Source organism: Camelus dromedarius, chromosome 29, assembly GCF_036321535.1.
Source record: "Camelus dromedarius isolate mCamDro1 chromosome 29, mCamDro1.pat, whole genome shotgun sequence".
NCBI classification, from domain to species: Eukaryota; Metazoa; Chordata; class Mammalia; order Artiodactyla; family Camelidae; genus Camelus; species Camelus dromedarius.
Window position 1 is genome coordinate 26,662,012 of NC_087464.1, and position 25,750 is coordinate 26,687,761.

The 25,750-nt window shown below is 56.0% G+C and overlaps 1 long non-coding RNA gene across 1 annotated transcript; it reads left to right on the forward strand.

The window, feature by feature from the left end:
* The first annotated feature begins 19,613 nt into the window (after positions 1-19,613).
* Positions 19,614-23,609, forward strand: LOC135319583 (uncharacterized). The gene is made up of 2 exons (XR_010378354.1): positions 19,614-20,071; positions 20,299-23,609. It is a non-coding gene; the product is annotated as an uncharacterized LOC135319583 (long non-coding RNA).
* Positions 23,610-25,750: the final 2,141 nt, after the last annotated feature.

Here is a 25,750-nt window from a genome sequence, read left to right on the forward strand (position 1 = left end):
GCGGAGTCTCCTGCTGGGAAAACGCAGCCCTGCTTGGGGGGGAGGATGCTCTGGGCTTCGGCTGCCTGTTCCTCAGATGTTTCCCATTTTGAGTGCGTATGAAAGAGCAGAATGCGTATGTGTGTGTGCGTGTGTGTGTGTGTGTGTGTGTGTGTGTGTGTATGTATATGTGTGTGTATGTGTGCATATGTATATATGTGTATGCACATGTATGTATGTGTGTATGTGCGTGCGTATGTATGTGTGTGTATATATGTGTGCGTGTGTGTATGTGTGTGTGTGTGTCTTCCCCTTGGGGTGGAAGTGTTGCATTTTAATGCCTGATTTTAGCACTTGGTACAGAAAAATAATTGAGATACCAATGGCCAAATTTTCCTCCCTCCCATCTCAGAAAACTCAAGCTTATGTTTAAATTTCTTGCAGTTCAGTCACCTACACGGTACGTGAGGACAGCTGTTCAAAACGCACACATTTATGGCTCCACTGTGTTTTTTTTCCCCTTTGCAAAAGAGAACGGAGACATAAACACCGCCCCCGTCCGGCTGCACACAAGGGGTGGGTGTGTGTGTGTGTGTGTGTGTGTGTGTGTGTGTGTGTGTGTGTGTGTGTGTGTGTGTGTGTGAGACAGAAGTACCCCCAGGATTCCTCCGGCCAGGCTTCCGTGCACACAGTGCAGCACGTGTCAGTGCAGACTGCCGGCAGGTGTGGTTCCGGGGGGCACCGTGAAGGACAGGTGGGATGACTGCTGGGAAGCTAGTGGAAAGATGGGGGGAGCGCACCCCTCTGCTCTCCTACGGCATCGCCCAGTCCCCTCCTAGACCGAGTACGCGGCATGATCGCCGGCGTGGGGCCAGAGGGTGGGATTGCAGGCAACGCTTCAGCACTGAGACTGGCCTCTGCAGGAGAGGAGCGGACGTAAATGTCATCTGAGTTTGGGGGGCTGGCGTAGCCGCTCTGGGAAAGGCCAGATTTACCCCTCGCTGTCCAGTGGTTAAGAAACCAGCTGTTTGGGGGTGCCGTGGAAGCCGGGGTCTGTGTGTTGGGGTCCTCTAGAAGCACAGCTTGTTTCTGGGGCTCGCGAGGCCCAGCTCACAGGCACTGTCCTCTCGTCTCGCAGGTGAGTATGAGAGAGGCGGCCAAAGGTAGGAAGGAGCTTTGGAGCCTTTCTGGAACAAAGGCCACAGACCCTGAGGAAGGTCTGAGGGGAATGGCGTGGGGGCAGGGCGACTTGAGGGGCAGAGAAGGGGAGTCCTACCTCACCCCTTTGCAGACCGAAACCCTTCTGGGGAGAGTCACCCACTGGGTTCTGATAAAATTTCCCAGAGATTCCTGGGATATTTGTAAAGGGTGAAGGGGCCTGTGCCCCAGGGAGTTTGGGGAATGCTGACTTACTCAAATGTAGACTTTCTGCGTAGTGGGGCTTCTCGGAGTCTTCGGTGTGCTAATGACTCAAGGTGGGACAGTCCCGGGCGGTGGCCTCCAGGATGCCCCCATCCCACTGGCCAGGAAAGGGCTTCCCCCAAGCTCTGTGGACGCACGCCAGGTGGCATGCTGGACTGGGGCGGCGATGAGTTTAGAAAGGCCTGTTTTCTGGGGGAGGAGGAAGGTATTACACCAATGTTGGTTAGACCCTCCCAGGTGCAAAGCGGGTTCAGAAATCAAGCTTTGCACCGTCTGGAGGCTCAGATGAAGCGGGACCCAGAAGAGGTAAGCTTTGATTAGAAGAAGCGCACAGGGAAGCGAAACCACCTGAAGTCCAATTTGAGAAAAGCTGATTTAAATATGTTGCTGAAAAAAAGAAAAAGCGGTTTCGTGTTTTGTAGAAGCTAGACTTGGCGCCCGGAACTCCCAGGCTGGGCGGCCAAGGGCGCTGGCCCGCTGCTCTCGGAGCCCCTGTGGTTCGAGCAACACGTGGCCTGAGGGTCACGGGAAGCACCTGTTAGTGGGGGGAGGGGCGGCTGGGAGCTGAGATCGGCTTCATTTTCGAGAGATTTCTTTCAAAATTCTCATTTTGTTTGTCTGTTGGTGACGCTGTGATGTGAGAACACATTTCTGCTCCATCAAAGGGTTAAAAAAAAAAAAACGAAGCCCTAACACTCGAGCTTCCAAAGGCAGGGGCTGGACTCGGGTACCCCCTGCCCGCCTCCTGGTTCAGGGCTGAGGGCCTGAGGGAAATAGTTCTGCCGGACTGGACGTTTGACTCTGGTGCTTTTAAGATGAGATTCTAAGGAACAAAATAAGTGAACAGACCTCCATTTGCACATGGTGGTTTCTGGTAGGACTGTCCTGTAGGAGCCTGGGGTTGGCGGAGGTCCGTGCCTGCCTCTGCTTCTCTGCAGCTGGGTGGCCACAGGCGAGTCTCTCAACTTCTCTGAGCTCCGGAGTCCTCAGCGTAAAACAGCGGTCCTACAGGCCGCCTTGCTCCTCTCTCAGGCGACAGAAGCGTTGAAGGACAGAAGGAATAAACGCGTGTCGTAGAATTACGATGCCACACCAGGACAAGTTACTATCACACGGCAGAATCTAAGCCACGTCAGGAAGGCCTCCTTCCCTACCAAGGAATATGTTTTGTCAAGGCTTGTCAAGGGGGCCTGAAATTGTATCATTAGAAATGCATTCCCCGGGATGCTAAAGGCTTTTAGATCTTTAAGACATTTTCACTGAAATGCATTTGGGAGACATCAATATAAAGCCATTATCTCCGGGCCCCTGAGAGCCTGGCCGAAGGGACGGGCTTCTCCAGGCTGCCAGCAAACCAGCGGAGTGGAGGGGAAGTGATAAAGAGAAGCTGGTGTTCCGGGAAGGGGGCCCCAGCAGTGTGGTAGACCAGTGCTGCTCACCCTTGAGTGTGCCCACGAGCGGCCTCGGGATGGAGGTGAAGCACAGATTCTGCTTCGGGGGCGTGAGAGAGGCCTGAGAGTCCGCATTTCTCATGAGCTTCTGGGGGATGCTCGCCTGGGGTCCACCCTCGGGGTACAGGTGTGGCAATACTGAAATAACTGACAGCAAGCCCCGCTCCCCCAGGAACCCGGCTCCGGTCGAAGGCCCTCTCACCACAGCACTTGATGGTTTGGGAGGGGTTCTGGCGGAAAGCAGTGCTCCGGCGTGAGAGGAGAGTGGTGCCACCAGGACGCTGGCTGCTCATTTGGGTCTGTGGTTTCGTGTGGACTTGGTTAGTGAGCTGTGCTCTTCAGAGCTGTTAGGACGCACGTGCAAGACGGGGCCTTAGCCCTGGCTGGGCTCCTGTCTCCCACCCCGACAAGGCGGGTGGGACCTTAGCCTCCCTGCCCACTCCACCCCGGCCCCACCTTCCCCCCCTCCCCCAGCTCGGGTTTCCTCGAGTCTCTGGCTCTGTGGCCTGCCTCTGCGTGTCGAGTGGTGTGTGTGTGTGTGTATTGCTGTCCGTCTGTCAACTCCCTCCCCCTCTTCCTCCCTCCCAACCCCTCCCTCCTTCCCCCTCCCGCCTTCCGTCATCATCAAGTCATCTCAGTGTTTCCTCTCCAGGAGCTGGTTCCCTGAGGAGGGCGACGCCCCGTCTCACCAGGCATTTACTCTCCCACAGTCCTGGGCGTTTTAATGCTGGATGGTGAGCCCCTGCGGACAGACGCAGGTGTTCCCCTGTTTGGAGCTCCATGACGTAGACCAGGCGAGGCCCATGAGACCTGGCGGGTTCCCTGGTGCCGGGGCAGCTGTGAGTGGAGATGGGCTTGCTGGTCTCCGAGCAGGCGCCTCCGAGCCCTGGGTGAAGGGGCCGGTGCTCCTAAGCGCTTGCTTGCTTGTTTTCCTAGGTCCTGGAAGTTACCACATGGGAAGGAAGAAGGATGGCTATGGCGGGTTGGGGGAGGATATAGCTCAGGTAGAGCGCATGCCTAGCATGCACGAGGTCCTGGGTTCGATCCCCAGTACCACCTCCCCCGTAAACAAATTTTAAAAACCTAATTACCCTCCCTCCATTTTTTTAAAATTCAAAAAACAAAAACAACAAAGACAAAAATGAGAGAGAATGAAGAAGTAAGACTTAAAATGTAGTGCATAAGACCAGGCACCTATCACAATGGGAGCCCAAGTGATGACCTGTGAACGTGGGATCGCAGGACCTCTCCCACCTGGATGGCCGGAGCATCCTTCAGGGAGAGTGGCTGTGGAGGCGGTAGTGCCAGGGGGAAGCCTGGGCCACCAGAAGGGGGTGTGCTGCATGGTAGCTCTAAAGAGGGGCCTGGGGAACACAGTGGCCTTCCAGGATCCTGGGCACGTGGCACCTGATGCGGGGGCACCTGTCCTTGTTGGGAAGACGAGTAACGAATATTGAACTTAACGACTGAAGCTCAGGGGTAGGTGTGTGAGTCTCGTGGACAGGGCCTGAGCATAGGCAAATGCAAGTGGTGAGTGTCATGCCGTGTGAACTGGGGCTTGGTCACGCACGTGGGGCCATACATCAGACCATGATGCATGGATATTTTTTAAGTGGCATTTCACAACATGTGGCTTGAGTCCTCAGGACTTCTAGTGGCTTCAAACGGTCATGGAGAGCCCTAACAAGAACAATTTCTAGACCTGGGAGAGTAAGACCCCCGTGCAGGGCCCCTGCCCTGGGTGGTGGGCCTCCCTGTGGGGCTGGGGGCCTGCCCGGGCCACCTGCCATCCTTCCCGCCTGACCCTTCCCGCCTCCTCACCCGGAGCAGGCAAAGGCAGGGCAAGTTCCCCGGCTGAGCCGGATCCCCTCTCTTTTTTCGGATTGGAGCGGAGGTGTGCTGTGGCTGCCTCTCCCAGACCCTCTTCCCGGAGGGCCTGGCAGGGACGGGGTGGGGGCACTCAGGAGCCCCACACAAGCGGTCGAGGCTGTTCTGCAAGCAGGTAATCTCAGAAAGGACGATTTAGGAGCGCGGCGTGAGGGTTGGAGGCGGCGCGGAGGCCGTTCCCCACGGCGCTCATTAAGTTTCCATAGATTGCATTTCCTGCCTCCCCGGCTAGCCCTCCAAAGTGCCTGTTATTAATTCATAAAAACACTGCAAGCGTGATTGAGTCCGCTGATTACTGGAGCAGGCAGACACAAGAGACAGTAGAATATTCCGTGTCTCTCTATCAGGCCCTCAGGGGCTCAGGAGGAAGAAAAAAAATTTTTAAAAGGGAAAAGCAACAGCATGAAGAAAGGAATATGAAAAGAACTGTGTCGTGAAGTATTAATCAGGCTGTTTGCCCCCAGGGGCCAAAAGTACGAGGCGGTGCGGTCAGCGTGGTAGGAGCCGCCCAGCGACGCGTCTGTGAGACGCTGGTTGTTGCGGGGAGGCACAGCTAAGTATCCTGGTTCTTTGGCCTGTGCCCCTGCGGTTGTCGGAGCGGCCGCTCCCCTTGCCGTCCTTCTGCAGGCGTGGCCCGGGGGAGTGCGGGAGGTGCGGCGGGGCACGGCTCCACGGGCAGGGAGTCGCCTGGGCCCCAGTGGGAGCTGCTTCGGTTCCTCTCCAAATGCTGATCGGGGCGGGGGGGGGCGGTGGACGATGCCCAAGGAGGTTTGTGTGCATGTGGGTGGGGGCCATCTTCCAGTGTTGCCTCTTAACAGCTAACGACCTGATGCTGGCCATGCAGAGGGAGCCTCAGTTCTGGAATGGCCTTCCTGGGGGTCCCCAAAGGGAACCCAGGTGGTTTTAGGGGAGCTGGGTGGTGTGCTCAGGGGCCTCCCACAAGACTGGAGTCTTCCCAGCTCAACTCTTGCCTGACAGCAGTGGAGGCTTGTGGTGTACACATCATTGCCTGAAGGGGCCCCAGTGCCTGCCCTGGCTCCCTCGAGCTCAGGGATTGGGATATGAAGCCTGCGTGGAGGCTGGAAGGGGACGCACACCTGTCACTGTGGGCTCCGGTGAGCCTGGGAACCATCTAAACCTGAGGGCGAGCCTCACCTGCACAGAGTCTGAGACTGAGTAGAAGTGACTTTGGGGATCAGGTATTCCAACTTCCTCATTGGACAGAAACCCAGAGAAGGACAGTGACTTGCCCAAGGTCACAGAGCAGAGATAGGATTCTTGATACCCTGGCCAGCCTCCCAGCACACACTTGGGGCACGAAGAAAGAGGAGCAGGGGCAAGTGATGGAGACTGGCTTGCGTTAAGTCTTCGGGCTTAAGGAGACCTCCCTGTCAGTTACCAGGAGCTGGATCAGAGGGGAGTGAGGCCAGAGAAGAGATGGTGCCCCAGAATGCCTGGGGGCTGGCCCCAGCCCCACAAATACATTTCTGGAGAACCTTGATTAAATCACCCGCTCTGAGCCTCAGATTCCTCATGTGTGAAGGAGTTTGAGTAAGCAGTGATAGCAAAGATCTCATCAAATCCATGAAGGAGAGCGGTATCTGAGATGAGCTGTGGCCCAGGTCTTCTCCACGAGGAACAGAAAGAGGAGGGGGTTAAGTGAGGCACGCGGGGCCAGTCACAACATCCCCATCCACAGATCAGAAGAGCGGGGTCACAAAAGGACTCAGGAGGAAAGCTGCCCTCTACCCCAGAGTGCCCTGCGGAACTTCATTCTCCTCTTGGTGTTGATTTTAGAAGCTCAGAGCTCCATCTCTGTTCTCCACCAGTCACGTCAGCACAGGACCCACCTCGCGGAGGACCTAGGCAGGCAATGGCTGATTGCTTTGGTGAGTGGCTTACCTTGGGGGAAAAAGTGTTCCTTCTTGGCTCCAAGAGATGGTTGCTCAAGCCATTTGGGATGATACGGTAATTGTAACTGTCATGCCTCAACCAAATGCATTATTCCTAATCTTAAGCCAATTCTGCCCATGAATACATAACTGGAAAGCAAGGATTAACAAGGTTCAGCAACTCACCCCAGGTCATAGAGCTGGTCAGTGGTGGAGCTGGGATTTGAGCAAGGTCTCTGTCTGATTCCTAAGGCCTGTGACCTTCCCACTGAACCGCCCATTGATGGCAGGGGATGAAGAGGAAATGGATGTTTTTCTACTGTTGATTTCTTCTCAGGCCAGGAAAGTGACCCTCAGGCTGGAAAGGAAAGAGTGACATGAACGGTGCTGCAGCTGGGATGGAGGGAGGAGGTCAGAAGCCTGGACCTAATCCAGTCTCTAAGGCCAGTGAGCCTTAGCCCTGGAGAAATCTGACAGAGATCACCAAACAGCTAGTGGTGATCTTGGGAGGACTGTGGAGATGAGCAGACTTGAATGGTAATGGAAATATTATGTATTCATGAACTTGATATTGATCCCAGGAGGGACTGCAGCATGAGTGATTAAAGCCATGATTTATTAGCAGTTAGAAAGTGGTGTGGTGATAGTCAGGGCTCATGATGGCTTTACCAAGAATAGCTGAATCCAAATAAGCCTACATCAAAGTAGCAGTCTTTGACAAGGTTGTTGGAAAGGTGATCAGAGAAACACAATAAATGTAACAGATCTAAATTTCCATAAAGTAATTGATGTGGACTCTCAGGACATCCTGATGGGTGAGATGGGGAAATGCAGGGAGGAACCTTAGGAAACTGAGTTTAGTGTAACTCACAGAGCTTTAATTAACGCCCAGTGTCTGGTCCTCCAGAGACGCTCAGCAGCATCTCCCAGATGGAGTGTCAACGTGGCAACAGCTGTGGCTGTGACTGAATAGAATCCCACCCCAGTCGTGACTTCCCCTGTCACCTGATATAAACAGGGAAACCAGGTTTAATATTAACTTAAGCATAATGCCAATTACATAATCTTTGTAAAGTCCTTCAGGTACGCTCTAAGTAAATTAAGAAATGATTCAACATATAGAAAAAGTTCTGAAATGATACATTAAAAAAACCCGACGCCAGTGGGGAGGGGCGGGGGTGGGCATCAAGGGCGATTGTTGTGTAAGGAGAACGTAATCAGACCTTGTTTGTATGAGTAGAACTAGAGAAAGGAAAAGCGCGGCTGGGGTCATCAGACCTTGGAGCGTCAGGCGTGCTGTTGGCTTGGTGATGTGGAGTGTCCCTCCCAGCCCTCGGCTCTGTGCACCTTGGCTCCACCTCTTGTCCGTGGTGCTGACCTTGGACGCGTCCCCCCCTGCTCTGCCTCCACCCTCTGGAACCTGGCTCCCCCTCTCGCGGGAGGGTCGAGTTTAGGCTTGTGGTCTCCAAATGTGGCTGTACATCAGAGTCCCTCGATAGGCTTTTTAAAAACAGGAGATCCGGGCTCACGCCATCCAACAATGAGTCAGGCAGCACCGCTACCCCTGTGCAGCAGCAAAGACAGAAGCTCGAGCTGGGGTGGCGCCCTAAGCACCAGGCACTGAGGCTCTCCCTTTTCATGCTCGCGACACACTTATCCAGTTGGTATGTGGTTCCCATCAAAGGACAAGGTCACAGAGGCTTGGGGCGGTGGGGACCTGTCCAAGGCCATGTAGCTAGGAGGTGGCAAAGCCATGGGGTGGACCATTCCTTATGCAATACGTTGTGGGGGCTCAGAGAAGAGAGTGAGGAAGGATGGGTTCAGGAAGATTTCATTACAATGTGGCATTTGAGTGAGGGTTAGGAGGATGAGGGTGGTTTGGTACTACAGGCAGGCCTGGCAGGAGAGGTGAGGAGCAGCCTGAGTACGATGTGGAGCTGCGCAAATCGGGCACCTGGGAGGCAGCAGGGTTCTCCCTGACTCAGGGTTCTGGCCCGATGGGTGGGATGCAGGCCGGGGAGGTAGCAGTGGTATCCGTCTCCTCCGTCAGTGCTCCATGGAGAGCAGCCACCCAGCGCCCCAGCTGCCTACCAGTCAACATTTCTTGACCCCCTTCTGTGCACCAAACGCTGTGCTAGGCACCAGAGGTCCCAGGAACGCGGGGATGATGTATCCCTTCCCCAAGAGGCACTCTGCCGGGCCAACAGTGAGTCAGAAAACCACCAGCAATGCGAGCCGGCAACCAGAGACGCCCTGCGGCTCAAGAGTTCCTGTCAAAGTAGATGGTTCACACTGTGCATCTTGGTTGAGGCCAGGGAGGGAGAGACGCTGCAGAACCAGCGGGGTCTCAGCTGCAGGGCGGGGCGGATTTAGAAAGGAGGAGGGAGAACAAAGTGAACAAGGCACACAGCTCGGGCAGAAGTGCAGAGGTCAGTGCACGTCAGATGGCCCTGGGGCCAGGCCGTGATGCACAGACTCGGAGGTCTGGCCCGGAGGGTTACTAAGCCGTGGGGTTTTGCGGTGGAACTCCAGGAGAGTTAGGGGCCCTTACAGCCAGTGACCAGGCAACTTTTAGCTGTTGGTGTCATAGGCAAATAGCTGTGTCTGCAAAGGGCCCCGGGCAGCCCAGGTCCCTGGCACCAGAGCGCCTGCGGTCCCCGCCCAGGCAGCCTCAGGGCCCCAGCCTCTAAGGAAAGTAGCTACTTGCTACCTGCAGGGCCGCTGGGACCATTGATGAGCTCATGTTCATAAAGGACTCTCAGCACCTCAGAAGGGCCCTGCAGAAGTACAAGTGGGTTATAATTACCACCGCTGTAATTAATGAGCCCCAACTTCTTAGAGAATACAGAGTGCGTAGTAAAGGGGGGGCAGCCAGAGAAAACTCCATGTGTTTGAACTTGGGATTTTTTTTTTTCCTTTGGAAAGTACATGTTGTAAAGTATCAAATGATCTTTTATTCTCTCCTTTCAAAACTGAGTAGAACCCCAGATGGGATGTCTCAATGCCAAGGGCAGAGTTTCCAAGAATAATGGAGTGTGTTGCAGCTCTTTGGAAAACACTGGCTGGAATCAATCCTGCCACTCCCAGTGACTTGCACAGTCAGCCTCCATCTGTAAGGAAATGACGCTACCTGCCTAACAGGTGGGGGGAGGAGGGGGCGGCCCTCAGCTCAGGAAGGTGACACACTGGGTTCGTGGCTGGCATTCAGTTAGCGCCAGTTCCATAACCGTTTATACCTCAGATCCCAACTATGAAGGGGAAATAACGCCTCTTTCTTAGCCTAAACTGAAAAACAAGAAACCGTACACTTGCAGTTCTCCGCTCTGGTAAACGTAGTTGTTTATAACAGTCACCTTTTCACTTTTGTCTTTTGCTGGTGGCAGGCTCTCATTCCCTCAGGAGAAGTCCCTAGGGTTGAGAAGAAGACACTTTGACGGTTCCCAGGGAGCCCCGCCACGTCTCCCTCCAGAGGTGGTTGTGCCGGGGCTGCCCAGCTGAACAGGGGCGGGCGCCCCTCCATGACCTCGCCGGCTCTGTGCGTTGCTATGTTAACGTGTGCGGAGGGGGCGCTGTGCCGTCTGCCGCGTCCCCGCCGTCGGCGTGGCCGTGGGGTGGCTGGGAGTCCTCTGTCTTCCTCCTGGTTCCCGCCGGCGCCGGCCGTGGGGCTGTGGCCGTGCTCCGACAGGGCGCAGCTGGCAGGCGGACAATTTTCTTCCATATGGAAAAGCCACTTAAAAACTTGAACAGGGATGTACCTTTACGCATTGAAATTTTTGTTAAGAATTCGGATTATTTGGAAAAATAAACTGGAAATGAATTGTACTTCTAAATAATTTTAAATAACTTGCATACCAATTATGCAAATGCAACTTTAAGAAATCCTTCTAAGGGCGGAGGGCGTGGTGGCAGCTCGGTGAGGTGCCACGCCTTTTCTCACTGGCCGTCTCTCGAGGCCTCGGCTTTCTGGCTGTGGTGCCGTCACACCTTGGTCACGCTCAGATTTGGGGAAACTGAAGTCCAAGTGCTCTTTTTTGTATTCATTCTGTCACGTCTTTTGCTAGGATCCCCGTGGCTCAGCCCGTTTTCTTAATTTAATCAGCTCTGTCCTTGGCCGGAGTCAGCATTTCCCCCTTTTGCTCTCGCTCTCGTCCCAGGCGCCCGGAGGTTGTCGAGGGGACTCCTCTCCCTTCCCGGAGCGCTTGGCGTGCTCAGACCTCCCCTGGGCGAGTGAAGCACCTGCTCGCCCGCGTCTGATGGCCCTGGGCGGTGCGCGGGTCGGCCCTTCTGTCCTCCTCCCCAAGGTGGGGCCCCCCGGGGCCGAGGACAGTGCTGCCCGTCTTTGACTCTCCCGACTTTGGGACAGGAAAGTAAATGTGGAAGCAAGTGTCAGAGAGAGTTTGTGTGTTGCCTGGCCTAGAACCCCAGAGCCTTTCCAGAAAGGGGCCAGCTCGCACAGGACGGGGGGTGGGGGGAGTCGAAAGGAAGTCTTCCCCACACGCCTGGAAGGAAAGCTGTGGTTGCTTGAAGGACACTGAGACAAGAGCGGTGCTGTCCTTGGGCATTTGGAGGGACATGTGACCCAAATGGCCACCTGCCCACCTGAGCTCCCCAGGTGACCTGCCCTGAGTGGCCTGCCCTGGCGGCACCTGACCGCAGGGTGCGTGGGCGTCTGACCCAAGCTCGGACTAGCTCCTGCGAGCTCAGGGATTTCGGAACTGGGTCACGGAGACTTTGGGTAGATCCGGTTGGAACTTGAACTGGCAGGTCAAGGTGACACTTTCTGCTGTGTACGTAGGGGAGAGAAAGGCAAATGTGAGAGAGAGAGAGAGGGAGAGACTATTGAAGCAGACGAGAAGGTCAGAGGGAACTGGAGACAGGAGATCACTGGGCCCCCTGAGAAGGGGAAAAGGAAGAGAAATCCTTGGGTCAGTTTCCCTCACTTCCTGGCCTTGGCCCCTGGCATAGTTCCTTGAATCCTTACAATAAACTCCCTGTTTTACTTAAGGCAGTCAAGCTTTCTGTTCCTTGGGAGTAAATGATTTCTGCCTGAGACGCTCATGACTGTCTTAACAACTTGACCTCATTTACTGATGCATACAATTTTTTTTTTTAATTTTTAAAAACGAAAATCTGATGGAAAAAAGATGCTAATTTCTCCTACTTATTTTTTCTGCAAGAGATTTCTGGTTGCTTACCCAGTATCCATTCTCCTCTTTTCATGACAGAATCCCTATATTTTGGGAGTGGCAACATACAGGCTAAAATGCTATATACCCCAGGCTATCCTGCCGCCGTCATGGCTGCAGGAGCAGAGAGTAGAAGTTATTGGGTAGGCCTCCAGGAAATCCCCTTAAAGGGGGCTGACTAAACTGGTAGGTGATTTCCTTCCTTCCTCCTAGGATCTTCCTGGGACATGAGTGTGATAGCTGGAGCTGCAGCAGCCACCTTGTGAATAAGAAGATGGAGGCACAGCTTGGGACTGGTAGAGCAGAGAGCTGGACGGAGCCTGGGACCTGGATAAAATCACAGACTGCCGTAAGCAGTCAGCAAATGGTTGGCTCTGGTCCACCCGGGCCTACCAGCCCGACCTCAGGTATAACCTGGGAACCTCAGTCCTGGCCCCTTCATCCTGATCTGTATCCAGGTGCTACCTTTCCCCACTGGATTCACCCTCCGGACCCCAGAAGCATCCCTTACCAGCCCGTTGAGTCAGGTCTCCTGGCTGCCACTCCCCGCCCTGACTGACTCGGGTCTTTGTCCCTGGTCTTCATGGCAGCCTGTCCTTCCTGCTTGACCTATCCACCCCAGGTTAGGGGGGTGACACCACCCAGCTGCCTGTACTGAGAGCCAGAACCACACCCAGAAATCCAGTTGTTAGGGCTGTTAGGCGAGACCCTGGGCTGGGCACAAACTGGAGACCCCAGAGCTGATCCTAACCCGGGGCTTCCTAGCTCTGGTACAAGTTCCTAAGCCAGACGCATGGGAGAATGGCAGCCCCTCTCTCGTGGCACCCCGCCTCCCACCACACCCCTCAGAGGACCGCCCTGTCCAGGTGGCTCCGCTGCTGATCAGCTCTGACAGGCATTCCTTCTCTCCCCTCATCGCCACCTCCTGGGCTGTCCCCCGCCCCTCCTTGAGCTCGCCCTGCCACCTGCTTGCCTCCAGCCCCAGCGCCACTGAGCAGTTGGCATTCGGAGGGGCTTTGGCAGAGTAGGCATCAGAATCCCCTGGAGGGCTTGTTAAAACACAGATTGTGGGCTCTGCCCCTGGGGCTTCTGATCGGTAGGTAGGATTGGGGTGGGCCCAAGAATCTGCATTTCTAACACACGCCCAGGTGATGCTGCCGGCCAGGGGTCACGTCTGGGGGCCCCGCTCGACGGGGACCTCGAGCAGCCAGCCTGGAGCCCCTGCCACCCCTCAGAGGCGGAGGAGGTGGCCATGGTTGGCACCACCAAGCTGGGCAGCCACGGTCGGATGCCCAGGAAAGTGATGCCACTTCGCCCACCCCAGAGGAGGGCTGGCAGTATCCCCTGGTGCTCACCCCACACCCACATCCCGGTGCAGCTGGAGCCTGGGCTCCATTCAGCTGCCTTTGCAGTCCCTTCCTAAAACCCTGGAAAAGAGGGAGGAAGATTTAAAATCCTTACTCTGCACCACGGAAGAAATATTAAGGAATTGTGTCGCCTCAAACCCTATATATGCAAATGTACTCATTTGAATAACTGCCAATTTACATGCCTCATCAAATTAGGTATTCAGATTCTCGCCTGTGTCTGCACGGTTGTTCCTCTTCCTGGTTCGGGCTTAAATAGTCACACGAAGGCTGAGCTGCCGGCTTCCCTTCTGGGCCCCTGCCTCCTTCGACCTGAAAGGAACAATTAGGGATTCGTCTTCTGGAGCATCACTTGTCCCTTTGACGGTTAGGCTGGCCCTCTTTTTTGTTGTTTCTGTCCTAGTAACACGCCATCTCCTCCCATGTGGGGCTCTTGAAAATACGTGTCTATTTCAGTCCCCCTGGGTTCCGCCACGCCCCGGGAGGTGGCGGGGGTGTAGAGGGGCCCACACTTGGCAGGTGGGGAAACCGAGACTTGAGGTTACGAACCTGCAAACTCAGACTCAAGCCTGGGGTTCGGGGCTCAGCGCTCAGGCCTCTCTGCTCTGCCACGATTGTCCTGTGTGCTTGCTCTTTTTCAGCCCCAGGAGATCAAAATGGGTGATGATTTGAAGCTCCTTTAAAGCTCTTTTGTTCTTTTCAAAGAGTTCTCGAAACAGTAGCAAAGCCTTTTGCTCGGTTGCTTTCTGACGACCCCTGGGGGCCGTGGAGATGGCTGCTCTTCCCCTGATACACAGATGAGGAAACTGAGGCCTGAAGTGACAGGGCGGTTGGAATCAGCAGCAATGCACACCAGGTCCTGCTCTCCCGCTGTGACGTGAGGCCAGCTTATAGGTGGCTGTTAGCACCTCTCCCAGCCCTGACTCAATGACCTCGCGTGGGCAGCTTGACCAATTAGAGACCGACCACGGTGCATTTACAGCCGGGGATCAGCAAACACTACACATCGGGGCACCCCCCAGCCCAAGCCCAGATTCACCTCTCACAGAGAAGGTGTCCAGGAGAGAAAGCAGCCTCCTTCTCCAGCCTTCCTCGCATCTTCATGGCTACCGCCCTCGGCGTCGCACTCTCACCCCGAGTCAGGCCAGACGCCCCCCGCAGAGGTGGCCAAGCACCCGAGGCTGCCTTCCTCCTTCATCCGACGGACCAGTCACCTGCCTCTGGGCCTCCTTCCGGCTCCTGCCAGTTCCTGAGGGATCTGCAAGGTCCCTGAAGACTGCAGAGGAGCTGCCCCCGTTCTAGAATGGCCCACCAGCCGCACACTGCCTCACCATGTCTCTTTGAGCTTGGGGCCCCGGGCCCCATGAGCTGGGACACTGAGCATCTGTCCGCTCCTCCCCGTCTCACTGGCTCAGGACCCTGATGAGTCCTTCGTCCCTGGAGATGTTCACGGTGAGGCTGGACAGACACGTGGCCAGGTTGCTGCAGCGTCAAATCCAGGCATTGTACAGAAGGTAAGGCCACATGTCTGGACCGGAGAAGCCGTGACTGTCCTCTTTGGGCTTGACTCTTGACCTTCCCCGACCTTTAGCAGCTGCTGCCCTCTCTCTGCTGCCTCTTCTCTCCCAGCTTGCCCCGCCCATCATGATCCAGGGCCAGTGTGGGCTGTCTGGGTACCGCCGTGGAGGCTGTCCCCTGAGCTCAGAACCTAGCCTGCAGACAGGGCCACTGAAGGCTCGGATTTCCCGCTGACGTTCCCACCGGCAGAAGCTCCCCTCTGGAACAGGACGCTGGCTCCAGAAGGCCTCTGTTCCCAGGCTGGCGCGGCCTCATCGGCCTCAAGGACGCAGCAGGCCGGTCACGCGAGGAGCACCGGGCTGGGAGGGGCTGGGAGATGCGGCTCTGAGGAGGCCTTTCCCCCGTGGGGTCGCTGTTCTCGTCCCTGGGTTGTAAATACCAGGAAAGGGCTCTGGGGAGTGAACGGTGTGAATTCCTTCCTTTCCTGAGGTCTGCGGCCCATCCCAGCTCCAAGCACCCCCGCTCCTGCCCAATCTCAGCATCTCTGGGGAGTATTTTATCAGCTCTCCAGTACAGGATGGAATCCTTCAGCAGAAGAGACACAGATAGCTGCATTTTAACGGAGGTGGGAGGAAACCTTTGGTGCGTTTGGGGTTTATTTGCGTATAACTCACCCTCACCCCACCCCCGCTTCCTGAAAGTATTCGAGGCAGTTTACAATATTAAAACATATAATAAGGCAGCCAGAAGTAAAACCAGGAAGAGGTTTCCCGAGCCACTTAGAGAACTGGGAGAAAGCACTCTCCAGGAAGCACTGGAGTAAGATCTGATTTACGCCGAGCCTCCTGGCAGCCAAAGCAAAATGAAGTAACCACAGAAAGGTAATGGGTAATTTGGGGACCCTTGTAAAGGGAAACCTGACCCTTCCCTGGCGGCGGGGATGATGCCTCAGGGATGGGGCTCACCACCTCACCTTTTACTCTGTCTTCATCCTGGTAATGCCAGCTCTCCCCAGTTGACCTCAACTAAAGCCCAGAAATTACGATCATGCCTGCGATGTTTCCAAACCAGCTTCATAAATAAACATGGGCGCAGAGGAGGAATTCCCCAAAGAAAGTTAAGAAATCAGAGTTGTGTTTATAGTAAGGAGCCGGAATGCAAATCCCGCAGCTGCTGCCTCTGTCTGTAAATAGGAGGGGGAGGGATTTGGTGGCTGTTTGCGACGACCAAGCTTGGCCTAGACCAAAATAGTCAAGGGTGTTTGGGCTGGGAGTTAGGCACAGATAGACCTGAGGTAACGCGCTTTATGCAATGACTTTGTCTGGAAACATCGTGGGCAAACTGGTCCCTTGTAAAGTGAGCACTAGTTTACATGCGTGCTGGCGGGCATCCATTCAGGAACTCCGCTGGCTAATCTTTTGTTGAAGTTTAAAAACGTGTCTCCTTTAACCTTTGGTACAGGTGGCTTCCTAGTGGCCGCTCTGATTGAAGCCACAGTACCATCCACGTTAAACAGGAGTCAGTCTGCTTCCCTACGCCTCGATGGCTGCTAAAGGCCTGCACGCCCTCCCCTCTTCTGGCTCACACTCCATCCTGTTCCATCTGTTGAGTGAGCCAGCTTTTAGTTCACAGCAGCCGAGCGAGGAGAGGGACACCGGGCGCTTTGGGAGGACCCATGCCGCCCTCAAGGCAGAGACGGACCTGCCGGCTGCGAGCGCAGCCCCGCAGTCAGCCGGGCGCCCGCAAATCCCCACCCGTGGGTGTCTGCCGAGGCCGCAGCTCGGGTGCAGAAGCCAGGAGCCTGCTGCTGGTGGAGGGGCTCGGCTGAACAGAACGGCCACTTCCAGAACAATTTTCAAAAGCCTGAGCTAATCATACGGAGCCTTTCATTAGAGCCACGAGTATGTCTGCAGTCAGCCCCTTTCCTCAGAGAACATCTCACTTGTGCGTGGCAGGCTGCGGGGTTCCCCACACGTGTCCAGCCTGGTTCGGGGGCTCTCTCCCTGGATGCCCCCTTTCTTCTTCTAGCGGTTCTCAGTGGAGGTGATTTGCTCCCCAGGGGACATTCAGTAGCGTCTGGAGACACCTATGGTCATCGTGACTTGGTGGGGGGCCTGCTGGTGGCGTCCAGATGGAAGGGCCCCAGGGCACAGGACAGTTCCGTGGCAAAGACGTACGTGGCCCAAGTGTCAGCGGCTCCCGGCTGAGAACGTCCAGGCAGCTGGGACTCGCCCTCCAGCCTCAGCAAGGAGAAGCGCCCGCTGAGGAAAGGCTGCCTTGACCACCGCCCCGCAGCTGTGCGGGGAGCCCCCGCCGGGAGCCCCGGCCAGCAGAGAGTCGGGCCCGGGGCTCTGATGAGCACGGGCCCTTGTGCAGTCTTCCTTTCTGGCCCTGCTCTTTCTTTGCCCGCCCGAGCTGGTTCCCGGCTAGCAGGCATGCCTCAGTCCCCCTCCTGTGACAGAGGGGCACAGACCCCCCCAGTGCTCACCGTGCGCAGCCCTGAGTGCCCCCCGTCCCGGGTGACAGCTGCCCACTTCGTAACTGGCCTCAGCGTCGACAGCTGAAGGGCAGAGAGCAAGTGAGATTAACTCCACTCCAGACAAACCAGGGGAGGCAGAACCTCGTTAGAGAAAGCCTGTCCAATAGAACGCCTACTAGAAATGACAGCCACAATGCAATGAATTCCCGGAGAAGAGCCTCCTCCTCAGGGCTGTGCACTTGTGCCCTCCCGGCTGCTTCTTTCCCGTCACCACAGTCCCTCCAAGTTGGCTGATGTGCCCCCGAGTGACAGCAGGAGCCAGGTAAGGGGTGCCTGAGGCATTGGCCCGGGACTCTGGCGACCCAGGGACCAGGATGGCCCTCGTGGCCATGTGACCCTGCACGAGTGTCCTTACCGATCTGAGCCTCAGTTTATCCATCTGTCCAATGGGATGATAATACCCAGGCTACTTCACTGAGTTATTAGAAAATCAATGGAAAAGGGGAAGAACCAAAGGATGCAGCTAATATGTCTGGGACCCTATTATATGCTAGGTCCTTTGCAGACATCATTACACTATTCTTCATGCTGATTCCTCCATTCCTCAGAGGGGAAGCTGAGGCTCAGAGATGTTGCAGATGCTCATGGTCCCGTGGTGGTGATACTGGGATGTGAGCCCAAGTCCGCCCAACGCCTAGGACCATGTTCTGCCTTCCACACTGCACTGTCTCCACTTCCGGACTGCGTGGGAAGCCTGGCCACATGCAAGCCTTTCCCAGAACTGCCTCCCCAGCACATGCTTTCATCCTTCATTAAGGGCCAGAGGGTGTGGGACTGAGGCTGTCCTGGAGGAGGAGAGGAAAGAGAAAGCCGTGTGCGCTTGCGGAGGTGGGATTAGAGCCGGGCCTTGGATGATGAGGCGGAGGAGCAAGGAGGGCGTCCCGGGCAGGAAGAAGGACGAGGCCACAGGCGCAGCCGCTGGGATGGGCGTGGGGGGGCGGGGCGGCCGTGGGAAGGGCACCTGACCAAGGCGGCAAGGCGGGGGCCACGGGGGCAGTGATGCAGAAAGAGTCGGAGAGATGGGTGCGTTGGCGGATAGGCCATCTTCTCCATCCTCAACCCGTGAAATGCAGCTCTCAGATCCCTCATTCGCACTCTGGGGTCAATGACAGGCTAATCAGAAGAAAAATTTTAAAGTAGAACCTTTGGAGATAATTAGCATTTTAATTGGGATCAATGCTTCGGGCGAAAAGAAGGAGGCTTTAATGGTGGGATTCCAGGCAGCAGCTGGCAGGTCCGGTGGGAGCTGGGGTGCTGTCTCGCCACAGGGAAGCAGCCGGGCCCTCCTCCTCCCCCCCTGACCAGCCCACTCAGTTATCCTCACTGGTTCCTCCCCTACAGCAGGCTCTTCCCGCGGGTGCTTTAGGCACTGCATCTCATTTAAGTCTCTGAGCAGCCCGAGTGCTAGCGACGAGTTAGTGCCACCTGTCCACTCGCAGGCTGCCCAGGGTCTGCTCAATCCCATTTGCAGGCATGGCAACTGCAGGCAAGACTTTGGAGTTCCTTGCGTAAGCGCCTGTGACTAAGCAGGACCGACACCAGTTTTCAGATCCACTTGACTCCCCGTCTGGTGCTCTTCTGCTGATGGCTCTTGGCCTGATGAAAAGAACAAAGGGGAGGTCCATGCCCCCTGCCCCAGACCCGTGTTGGGTCTCAGTTCTCCAGAGTCACCATGAGGGCCAGCAGGCCTGGAGAGCAAGGAAATTGACCAAAAAGTCAATTTCCAATCATTGAAGTTTCTCAATTTAAGGACCACATTAAAAAAAAAAGTATTAACCATTTCATATGGAAATCATTCTAAAATATGGTTATTTCCTGCTCTGACAGGCGGCACTTAGGGGACCAACGTGTTAGTCTAGAGTGAAGGAGGGACCTGGAGCGTGAAGGCCTTTGTAGTTTTTGACCTTGGCCTGCTTGGGTGGGCAAAATCCATGACTCACCCGCCTGATTTATTCCCATTTTCTAGGAAATGAGGTGAAGGCAAAAAAAATAACTGGAGGGTGAGATAGAGAAAACCGTACCCATCTTGGAGACCCCTCGCTAACTTGGACGCGGTGGCTTGCCTGTCGGCGGCCTCTGAACAGTCCTCAGCATGACGGGTGGTGACACCGCACATCGTTCGCCCATAAAACCAGTCGGTTGGGGGAGGGGCTGCTGCTTATGCTTTTCGTTCAGTTGGCAGCCAAGGAAGAGGCCCCCCAGCCCCCAGCGAGAGTCCTTCCCGAGTCCTGCCCCCGTTGACTCCTGAGCTGCCCAGCACACACCCCTCTTGCCTAATGCACCCCAGGCTCCCGCTTTGGGTGCAGCCTTGGAGGGGCTCTCGAGTGGAGGTGTAGCTCACCCAGCTAGGAGCAGACCCAGGGCCCAAGCTGAGCCACCACCCTGCCTGGGGCTTTGCTGCTGGAGCAGGTGAGAAGGTGGGCAAGGTCCCAGAGCACCCCTGCCCACCGGTCCTACAGCCTGAGACCCAGGCCATGCCGGTTTGGCTCTTGTTCTATTTCCCAGGCTGGTTCCCCTTCTGCAAACTTCCTGCCACCCTTCCAGCAAGGGCCCCGCCTCTCCTAGCGGCCCGGAGCCGTCTGTGGTTTGCAGCTAGTGCTGCCCTGTCCTCCCTTGCTGCAGGCTGTCCTGGCGCCGTCTCTCCCTGCTGTCAGCCTGCTGGCCTTCAGAAGGTCTCCCCTCCTGGTCTGTGCTCCTCCTAATGCCGTGGGATGGACAAGCCCTCAGCTAGCTCGGAGACACGTGCAAAGTAAGGGTCTGTGGGATCCAAACAGGGCGCGGAATCAGCTACGTGATCCATCAACACACGTTCATGAGCTCCTGCGCCAAGGTTGGTGCCAGTCCTGGGAGGTGGGGTGGGTCGGGCTACGAGACGGGCAGTCCCCAGGCAGCAGGGGGAGGCTCTGCACTCCCCTCGGTTGTATCGACTGCCCTGGCCTGGGGAGCTCCCCACTAAAAGATCTGGGGGTTAAAACAGTGGTCCCTTTGGGGCCCTTTGATCTGGAGCCTGAGTGCAATTTATGGGAAATTTAAAATAGCCTTTTATCTTTACAACAGGAAGCTGGGTTGTGATCGAGGCTCCCTCCTGCACGGATGCCAGGCTGGTTTGGGAACATGAGCCCCGTCTAGAAGGAGGTCCCGAGTGCAGGGAACCAGCCCTAAGCCTCACATTCTTATTTATATGTTTCTCTGTTTAATGGGCGTTTTTGTGCCAGGTCAAGTGCTGGACACTGTAGGTGATCCTCAGAGCCTCCACAACAGCAGGCTCCCTCCTGGGAGGCAAGGTCTAGGCGCTCGGCCCGCACCCCAGGTCAGAGCAAAGTGTTTCCTGCCCAGCTCGCGGCTGTACTTTACCCAGAAGATGCCCAACTCCCTCTGGCTCTGAAGTTCTATGGCCAGCCTGCTCGGGCGTGCCCCACTGCCTGGACCCTGACGCCACTCCCAAAACACAGCTCAGAGCTAAGGTCTGCATCAGGAAACAAACACTGTATCCTTTATCCCTCCTCCCATCGTCCCCAGTTCCGTCCTCAGTGCCAGACGAGAAATGGGCTTAGGGCTTGTTCTGCTGTGGTTTTGTGGGTGGGGGCTTTGTCCTCCCGGCATGGGCGGGGGTGCACTGGGAGGAGGAGAGAGTTACATTAAAAAGGGAAGTTTTGTGCGGGCCATGCTGAACCCAAAGGGATGGCCACCAGGAGGAGAGTGCCGGGCTCTGCATCCCGTCTCTGGACTGAGGGCTGGGCAGAGCGGTGTCTTTCTCTGCACTCAAGTCTGCACTGTCCTTAAGCCTGGGAAACGGGCCCAGGGGCAAGGAGGCCACAGAGCAAAGGAGCCAGCCCACTCCAAGCTGGCGGCCCTCTCCTACCAGACTGCAGTTTGTAACCCAGGACCCCCAAATTCCCTGCCCAGGTGGTCCTGACTGTGCTCCTGGAGCCTAAGGAAATTTTTTTCTGGGGTCCATCTCCCCCAAGGTCTGACCACACTACCGATGTGTGCACCCCTGGACCCCAGGGGCGGCCTGGGGGCAGCTATTTGGGAAGAGGAGGGTGGACCGCAGGTAGAGCGTCTGCAGATGTGACTGCAAGGCCTCTCACCATGTAGGGTACAGCCGGTGTGGACAAGAAGGGGGTCAGGCTGGGGGATGGGCACTGCAAACGCTAGGGGTCTCCAGCCCTGATGACAAAGGACAGGGCATGGCAGAAGGTGCCTTAGTGTCCACGCTGGTTACCAGTGTACTGATTACTTACTGTTTTCATCAGTTCATTAAACCAGACCTTCTAAATACTGCAACTTAAAGTAGAATTTTAAGAAAAATAGCTCCTAGAGATCAGGAACTCACAGAAACACTGAGGGAGGGCTTCCTGTGAGCTGGTCCTGGGGTGCTGGCTGCCTGGAGCTTGGAGCTGCTTGGGGGAGACAGCGGAACGTAGGGGAGGGCATGAGTGATGGGATGCTCTGTAAAGGGACATGCAGGCTTCTGAACAGAGGTCCCAGCGCAAGTGGTCGGGAGGCCTCCCGAGGGAGGGAGCTAAGGTTACTGATGGGTGAACCAAGGCCCCAAGAGGCCAGGTGTATTGAGCTCAGAGTGGCTGTCATTATTTGATGACAGTTTTCCTAACTGTGAGATTAGCGGGCTTGGGGCCACCCTTTGTGGCCTGGTTCTCACGTTGGAGTGCGCAGGGGTTCCCCCACCAGCCTGTTTTCACGCAACTGAACAGTTTTGCCCATCATTCGACTTCAGCTGTGCACTCGCACACACACCTGCCTCCAGTCTGGGTGTGGTGATGAGCCTGAATGGCCTGCCTTCAAGGCATTCGGAAGACAAGGAGACCCGCCAGCCACTTAACAGGCGTCCTCCGCGCAGCTTTGAAATCTGAGGCTGGGCTCCCAGCCCTGCCCGCCTGCGGTTTGCCTCCCCGGGCCTCCCCTGGGAAGCAGGCCCTGCCGTGAAGCTGGATTTGATCAAAGCCTCTGCAAACCCGAGCTGAAGCCGCAGCTCTCGGCGTTATTACAGTGCTTAATAACTTTCCACGGCTCCTCCCTCGCAGAGACCCTGAAAGGCTGCCCGTTCCTCCTCCATCCTCCCTCTGCCTTTCCATGTGGTGAGAAGGGGCCTGGGGCGGCTGGGGGCGGGTTTGACTTCCCTCCCGTGGTTCGCAGCCATAATCGCTGTGTTCCTAATTTCCACGTTCTGGAAGGCTCCTTACAGTGTAACAAATGCCCTAATTACCGTGTTTGTGGCCCTAAACGTCGTTTTAAACATGCGGCTCCATTTCTATCACCCGGCAACGTGGCAGAGAAGCCACCAGGAGAGCTTCCAGTGTGCAGAACGGGTCTCCGGCCTGCCTGGATCTCGAGATTTCAATCTTAACTGGCAGGGAGAGTAATTTGAAATTTAATCATCTTTCCCCCAAGCGAGAATGCCTTATTATTGCTTTTCTAGAGAAAAGAACAGGCCCAGAAATCCATCTCCAAATTTGGGGGGGGAGGGGGCGCATTAGGCTGTGACTGCATGGCGGCCGCACTGGAGGGCTGTCCGTGGGACAGTCGTCGTGGCTGTGTTCAGCTGGAGCCAGCAGAGCTGCTCCGGCAGAACCAGCCCGCATAGGCAGGCCCTGGCGAGACCCTCCCGTCCGAGAGCCCTCCCCTCCAACAGCCTGTCTCGTGCTTTCCACAGGGAGGGCTTTCTCCCCTCCCTTGTTGAAAGCAGCCGCCTTGGAGAGATGGTACCCAGGTTAGCCAGCGGGAGCTCAGGGGTGCCACCTGGTCCCCAGGGTCCCCAGCTGCTCAGTGAAGGGGCTTTAGCCTCAGCCTGCGGCCAAGTGAGAGAAATAAGAATGTAGGAAGTTTTTGATAAAAGCAGATTCTGTCTGTGGATGGTGGAGGAGAAAGGAGCTTTGACTGCATGGAGCCAGAAGCTAGTCTAAGGAAAACTCTGCCTGTCATCAGCTGGGTACACGTCTCAGTAGAGAATCTGGTTCTCATCATTTCTGGCCCACACGGAAGGTCTTCCCCGCCTGGAATGCACTTGACAATCCCGCGTAAACAGTCCTGAGCGCCCGACACGCTGCCAGCTCACCTGCGCGGGAGACTGGGTGGAGGTTCCGCCAAATCGGGCAACGGCCTTAAAACTTAAATGACCTCACAGCAATGAGCTAGGAAACTAGAAGAAGTTTCCTAAATGATCAATAATAAAAAGCAAAATCGGGCTGATGGCATAAAGGGGGGCAGGGCTGTCCTTCTGCCCTCCCCGAGAGGAAGCCACACAGCTGCTGACGTGTGAAGAGAGGGCTGAAGGGCACGATGGGGAGCGCTATCTTAGCGGCATGTCAGGCAGTCAGCTATTAAATAGTGTGGATTTTCCCCCTGAATTGTCGTGTTTGTGGTATTTATCAGCTTTCTAAGCTGAGATTTGTGATTGGTTGTAATTTCTCATTCTAAGTAATGCCCACTCTCATACCTAATTTTATATTTTGCATTTGGAGTTCTTTTTCTTAACGAGGACCTCACGGAAGCAGGTCCTGCCCGAGCAGGGCAGCTGGGACCCACTGGCAGGTGCGGGGTGGGAGCAACAGAAGGGTGGTCAAGGCCGACTTCAAGACTGTGTCCTTCCAATGTTCACGTAGTTAAAAAAAAAAAAATCCCTACCTGTATAGGATAATATAAATAAATGAGTTTTCAAATGCCCTTACTTGGCAAAGCGAAGAGCCTGCCCCTATGCTGGCTTCCCGTTCCATTTACACGTGGTGTGCCACTGGTCGGCGACTGAGCAGGACTCCCCAGGAATGGGTCCTGCAGAAGTGCCCTTGGACGGGAGGGGCTGGGGACGAGAGCTGGTTCTAGGAGACGCAGACTCAGCTGGGCCAGCCAAGCTGGAGGGGCCCGGAGCCTGGAGCTAGGACAGGCTAAGGACTGTTCCCCCAGGGCCGGCCCCCCTGCCTCTGTGGTCCCAGCCCTCACGACCTCCGGCCTGACGCCTTGCCCAGCCGGCCTGAGCCCCATTTTCACACATGCGCCCCTCCGGGCTCCAAGCTGGCTGTGGTTCACACACTCCAGGGTTTTGTTGCTCACGCCGTCTCCCTGTTGCCAGATGCCTTTTGTGGCTTCTGGCATCTTTGCACCCAACTTGTGGCCCCTACTTGTCCCCGGCCTCCTGCCACCCCAGGTCTCTGGCTGGCTGACGCTGACGATTGGTACCACCGGGACCAGGCCACTTGTGCCCCACGCGCCCTGACAGGTGGGGCCACGCGGCAAAGGCATGAGAACCCTGCCACGGCAAGCCACACACGTGACACCTGGGAGCCACCCCTTCGCCGCGTTATACCTGCAGCTGCCGTCCCTAATCAAGCTCTTTAATTTTGCTACAAATACCTGCGTGCCCCGCAGGCTGCACGGAGCCTCAACAAGGTGTTTGTCCGAGTTGGTTTTTTAGGAACTTGGGGGCAGCTGTGTCCAGTTGGAGCCCGAACCTGTTCGGACTGATTAGGACCACCGACCCTCCAACCGCGCATGTGTGAGTGTCCGCTTGGTGACCTTTGCCATCAGAGGACCAAGAACTCCACCCTCAGCTCGTGCTCACCGCCGTCTTCTGAACGCGCACCCCGTGAAGACGTGGTGCCTGCACCAAACTCGGATCGCCTCGTCTTTTGCTTATTTCCAATCACCGGTCCCCACGCCCCAGCCCGCCCTGCTCCTCAGCCCATAAATACCCCTCGCCTGCGGGGAGGCGGGGTTGGGGTCTGCGCTTCTGTCTCCTCTGCCTTTTAGCGTCTGGCCTGCGCTCTTAGGGCAAAGCAAACGAACTTAGTTTAGTGATGCTCGAACCCCTTCCTCCACCCAGCAAGAGAGTCAACCTCAGGCCCCCTGGGAAGACAAACTCCTCCTGTTTAAAATCTTTAGTTGCTCTTAATCCTTTCTACCTCTCAGGCATGTGGGCAGCCGCTAGACCACCCTGCTTCCTCGTCCCAAGAATGCCCCTCACCTTCAGCAGGACGGGTCTGGAATTTGCTCTTGTCTCCCCGCTTTTCTGCCTGCGCCCTAAACCCTTTCTCTGCTCAACTCTGCCTTTCAGCGTCTGGCTAGTGCTTTTAGGGCAAAGCAAACGAACTTAGTTTAGTGATGCTTGAACCCCTTCCTCTACCCAGTAAGAGTCAACCTCAGGCCACCTGGGAAGATGAACTCCTCCTGTTTAAAACCTTTAGCTGCTCTCAGTTCTTTCTGCTTCTCAGGCAGGTGGGCAGCTGCCTAAAGGTGCCTGTTCACCTTCCCTGGAGCCACACCCTAGGTTAACCTGGAACCACGGGGTCACCAGTGTGGGGCGGTGTGGAAGCTGCATGTCCTCGGCACAGGCCTTTGACCTCAGCAAAGCCAGCCCTCCACCTTCAGACGCGCCCTGTGCGGGAGGAAGCGAGTTGGGATTGAGCGGGATGGCAGATGCTTCCGCAGGGCTCGTTTCTGGGTCGGGCCATCCTGAGCGCTGAAAGTAGCCTCCTTACCCCTCTCAACAACCCTG